Here is a 6,334-nt window from a genome sequence, read left to right on the forward strand (position 1 = left end):
TCTGTTCTTTCTCTTTGACTTTGGTCAGATTGTTCGAGACGAGGCTGTGGGGAGACTTTTAGGAGTCAGGATCGCTTTTTACTCCACAGGAAATCTTTTTGATCTTATTTTCTCCATGTTGGGCTCTCTGAAAGCTTTTCTCGGCAGCGCAGTGCCCACGGATGTTACTGGATGGTGTGTGTGTGTGTGTGTGTATGTGTGTGTGTGTGTGTGTGTGTGTGTGTGTGTGTGTGTGTGTGTGTGTGTGTGTGTGTGTGTGTGTGTGTGTGTGTGTGTGTGTGTGTGTGTGTGTGTGTGTGTGTGTGTGTGTGTGTGTGTGTGTGTGTGTGTGTGTGTGTGTGTGTGTGTGTGTGTGAGCCTCCATACACCAGCTGGCTGAGTGTGTTTGTGTGTTAGAGCACAAACCCGTATGTGTGTGTGTGTGTGTGTGTGTGTGTGTGTGTGTGTGTGTGTGTGTGTGTGTGTGTGCGCGCGCGCGCGTAGGCGTATGCGTGTAACAGGGTTGTTATTGTGTTTGTGCATTAGGAATGCAATGTGTACATTCAATTCAATTACCTTATTCATCCCAGTAAGGGAAATTAGTATTGAGCAGCTTTTAGCAAAGAAACACAGAACATAGATAGGACAACATTTAAGTCAGACACTCGTGTCAAAGTGAAAAGCATTTATTGCATGTGGCTCTGCTGTTCTAGAACAATTTGTGCAAGCATGTCACAGACTAAAATCACAACCCCCTGAAGCAGAAACTAAAGATGCACAGTTATTGCATTGACATGGTAATAGACATAAAAACCCTTCATAGGGACAGAACCTAAAGACATGCAGAAATAAATGGACATTATACAATACATAATGAACCTGCATGGAATGAAATGACATAGTGAAAACCTAAATGCTGCTACAGGAGGAGGCGAGGGACGAGGAGGGAGTTTGATTGCTTTTGTCATTTGAGGTAACAGAGACATGTTGAGTATGTAAGGGTGAATGACGGTCTGCTTAAATAGACTGCATGTGTATTGTCAGTGTAGTGACTGACTTGACTTCCATGGCTGCCTGAACTGCTTGTACCGCGATGCTCCATGTTAGACTCACAAGTCAGTCTCTAAACATTTCGCTTAATAGAGACCGATTACGATTGCCCAGCTTTTGTTGGTAAGACCGGGTGGAAACAATTAGAGAGATTAAAACCAAACCGCATTGCACAACCATTCCATGTCTTTCGGATGGTCCTTCCCATTGGGAGAGGCGACAGGATTGGTTTCCACAGCAGTAGGCGTTTCTTAGTGGCAGTTCCCGCCGCTGTTCCAGCAACGACCTTGCATTTAGGAGTATCAGTTGTAGGCGGAGATCTCCGATTGACTGGCAACGCGACACTAACAACATATAAACAAACAAGTACATCCAGCCAGTACTAGAAAATGTGTGCTCGACCGTCCGCACACTTGTGCAGATGTGAACTCGGCCTTGTGAATGACACCAGTAAGATGGAGCAACTCTAAACTGCTCCAACTGAGAATTTATACGCCATTTATTCTCACCTAATACCCCATAAAACCCTCTCGTCTGAGGGTGAGAGTGTGCTGTACTTGTTTGCGATGATAATCAACACTCCTCACTGCGGCGCCCGGCCTCCCGACAGTCCATTGAACCTAATAACATAACTATTCATCATCACTATTCACACCTGTCCAAGAATCCAATTCTCCTCTCCTTCCCTCGCAGTGTTTCACACACGCATCTGTCATACATCAAACCGACAAGTGAAGTCCCCTTTCCCCCTCCTCTCCTCTCCTCGCCTCACCTCCTCTCCTCTCCACCTCTCCTCACACACAGTTCATGTCTGTCCCAGGCGGGATATCTTTGCCGTGACTCATAAGAGGGCTAAAATTAAAACCATCCCCAACCCCCCTCCCCTAGCTCTCTTTCCCTCCCTCTTTCTCTCTCTACTCCCTCCCGCTACAGCGGGGGTCTTCAACAGGGGGTCCGGTCCTCAGAGTTGCTACAGGGGGTCCTCCAAATCTTTGTGTGATAGGATTCTGAGGGGAGTGAGGGGAACATTAGCCAAAAATAGCAGATCTACAAGCTCACAACGCCTCGCAGTGAGCTCGTAGATCTGCTATTTTTGGCAAAGAGCAAAGCAAGTACAGAGCCAATGGTCAAGTTTAGTATTGAGGCTTTAAGTGGTTAAATGTCTGAAAATACACATTAACATGAATGAATAGAGAAGCGATGTGTAAAAAGAAAAATGAACAAAAAACATTCATTTATACCACATGATAGTGCTGTCAAACAAGTCTATGAAGCTATCTATGAAATCTATGAAAAATGTTAATCTGCAACACAAATTTATACAATATGTAGTGGGGGTCCCTGTTTCATCTCTCTCTCAGCTAAGGGGTCCTTGGGCTGAAAAACGTTGAAGACCCCTGCGCTACAGTCTTCTCTCTCTCTCTCTCCCTCTCTCTCTCCCTGTCCCTCTCTCTCTCCCTCTCCCTCTCTCTCTCCCTGTCCCTCTCCCTCTACCTCACTATCTATCCATCTTGCCCTCTCTGTTCGCGTGGCCGAAACTCATTTCCTGCCTTCCGCACAGTGTGTCCAAGGAAACGACGCAATATTGGCGCTGGGAACGAGATGATTCAGAGAGAACCCTGTGTGCGTGCATAGGTCTGTCCGCCCCCCCAAAACCACAACCCATGCCCCCTCCTTCACCCCTTCACTCTCCCACGCCCACCCACCCCTCCCTCACACACACATAGTGTACATTTTTGAAGGAATTCCCTCTGTGTGGGAGTGGACTTACAGATGTTGGAATGCTGCCTGGTTCTCCTCTCCTCTCCTCTCCTCTCCTCTCCTCTCCTCTCCTCTCCTCTCCTCTCCTCTCCTCTCCTCTCCTCTCCTCTCCTCTCCTCTCCTCTCCTCTCCTCTCCTCTCCTCTCCTGTTCCTCTCCCCTCCTCTCCTCCCACACAACTCCCATGTTCCAGTCCTCATTCTGCACACACACGCACTTTTCCACTTGCTCTGCACATGCTGGAACCGTCTGTGAATGCACATATCCACTACTCGCAGATGCAGGGAGGGTCCCTCCGCGAGCACAGAGAGGTATGTGGTATCTGGTATGTTATGCGTATGCACATGGTGTGCATACGCATAAGAGTGGTGTGCGTTTGTGCATTTGTGCATACGTATAGCCTTTCTCTCTCACACAAGAAAAGTCTCCCTCTGTGCTGCGTATCTCATAAAGACAGACATACTCACAAATACACACAAGCTGTGCTCTCTCTACACGCACACACACATGCACGCACGCACGCAAGCACGCATGGCGCAAGTACGCACGCAAGCACACACACACACACACACACACACACACACACACACACACGCACACACGCACACACGCGCACACACACACACACACACACACACACACACACACACACACACACACACACACACACACACACACACACGCACACACACACACACACACAGCACTTGGCCCGTCCTAACATCGCATGGCCTGGGCCCTTGGTTTTTCCATTACACCGTCTGGCAGGCAGAGCTGTCTCCTGCAAGAGTGGAGAACTACCAGAAACATTATGAACAGTAGGAGAGAGAGAGGGAGAGAGAGAGAGAGAGAGAGAGAGAGAGAGAGAGAGAGAGAGAGAGAGAGAGAGAGAGAGAGAGAGAGAGAGAGAGAGAAGGAGGCTGATGGCAGGTCTCGTAAAAGGGCTGATCCACAAACTACTGAAATTCCACAGGAATCACACAGCAAAGTGAGATAATGAGCTACTTCACACCCAACTCTCTCTCAAACACACACACACACACCACACACACACACACACACACACACACACACACACACACACACACACACACACACACACACACACACACACACACACACACACACACACACACACACACACACACACACACACACACACACACACACGCATGCATGTGTGCAAGCACCTATGCACGCGCCCGCGCGTACACCCACACACACACACACAGAGTAACCCGACCACCACAAAACACCCCCCACACCACCCAAAAACCATAGTAAGACACACACACACACACACACACACACACACACACACACACACACACACACACACACACACAACCACAACCTCGCCATCCAAACTCCAAATTGATTTATATGCTGTTACATAACCCCGTTCTGACATTTTGATTAGCCATTTACTGCCGGCTGGCCGTAGTCTGTGGTGCTTTATTGAAGTGAGGGCTGCAGTCCAACAGGCCGGCTGGCGCTCTAATCCTCTTTCTGTCCATGCTCCATGTCTGCTACCCCACCAGACTGGATGGACACAATCACTCTCCAACAGTAACACTGTACATAATGCAACTATCACTAGGTATGGATGCATTTTCTCTATGTATACTTTGTTATGTAATGTAGCGCTCGCCGCAGAATCACTCCTCTAAGGTAAAACAAATGCAGCCATGTTTGCCTTGATAAAAAAAGAAAATGAAAAAGAATGAATAAATGAATGAATAAATAGATACATGAATGAATGAATGAATAGCTGTTGTACTACTGTAAACCCTATTTCCTATATCGATTCGATTCCTATATGTGTCTTCCTGAAAATCTTCCCGCCACCGGTCATTACAATAGCATAATTTTGTTGCATCAAAATTCATGATTTGACTGCTATCAAATAATGTGACTCCAGGGGCTGTTGTTTTAATCTTCAGTGTTAATCTGATCCACTATAAACTAAAATAACAATTCAATCTTCAGTCTTTTAGAATCAGGGTAAAACGTAGACGTGAGACCATGGTTAGGGCAAAACCTGTGGAATTCTGTGAAATTCCAACCACACAACAAAACATGATTTTCTAATTTAATCACAACCTGATAAAAGCCTGTTTAATCATGAATTCATTATTGCATGCTGCACTGCACCTGTTCTCCCGTCTCCTCTGCACCACTGTTACCTTTGTCTCACCGTCACAACCACTGAACCAACCAACCAACACAACACAACACAACATTGGGACAATTACAATTCTGTTGTACTTGTAATGTTAGTACTACTAACGTTGGTAATCTATCTACAGTATCTAGTATCTATCTATCTATCTATCTATCTATCTCTGTAATGTCTATTATGCATGAGTGTCTATTATGCATGAGCATAATGGACACAGATAATTATTCAGTCTCCTGTCTGGGCAATATGACTTCCACTGGGTTTGACAGCTATTTTTGCTTAGAAGCATTATCAACCTTGTTGTCAGTCTAGCCTTGTTCTCTCTTTGGACAAGAACATTAGCTCACATCCCTGCACGTGTCACATGTCACTTCAACAAATTTGTGTGAAGTCGCCATTGGCACATCCGACACAAACAAAATGGTGGTGCCATAGATTTATATATGCCCAAAGCTGTTACACAAATCTAGGTCAGTTGGCTCTCATCATATCCTTAATTTAACCGGGTCAAATTCCCATTGCGATTTAAATTCATTTTCCAAGAGTGACCTGCATGGCCAAGAGAAAAAAGAGGAAAGACATGCACATTCACACCCGAAGTTGGGCAGGTGCTGACTCAGTAAAAACATATGACATGAAATCCAAAGGAGAACCCTCGCACACTGTGGGCTCCAGTTGCTCCTGAGTGCTTTGACGTTTCGGGCTTTCGCCCTTCCTCAGAGTCAACCTGGCCTGCCCACGAGACCAGCATGAACACTGTTACAACAATAAACACAAACAATACAGACAAAATACAACATAACTATCAGACACTACACCAACACCCAATAATGAACACAATATGCAATATGGGGTCAAAAACCATAAACAGTTAAAATAAACAGGTGCAACAAGTGAACATTTCACATTGTACGGTCTGACCATGTTCTATAAATACTATGTTTCATTAAAAAAAAAAGTAACTACTTAAACCGTACAGACTTAGTAAACTAGACCTGAGTTGACTCTGTACTTCTTCTTCCTCTTCTTCTTGTGCGGCAGTGGCTCAGGGGTAGAGTCGCCGGTAGAGCGGCCGGATGGAAACCGCAAGGTTCCCAGTCCGATCCCGAGCTCCCCCAGAGTTAGTGTCAAAGTGTCCATGAGCAAGACGCCCCTAATTGCCCCCGATGAGCAGGTTGGTGCCTTGCATGGTTTCCTCCGCCATCGGTGTATGAATGTGTGGCTGAATGTAAAGCGCTTTGGATAAAATCGATATAAATGCACCATTTTCCAAATCTCTTTGCCAAAAAAACTAACCAAAAACCCCAAAATATGGATGCTGGGGTACAAGTGGATAAGATGTAAATGTAAAGTATGTTTGACC

Source organism: Gymnoscopelus braueri (genome assembly GCF_963280865.1).
Source record: "Gymnoscopelus braueri genome assembly, chromosome: 10".
In the NCBI taxonomy this organism is placed as follows: Eukaryota; Metazoa; Chordata; class Actinopteri; order Myctophiformes; family Myctophidae; genus Gymnoscopelus; species Gymnoscopelus braueri.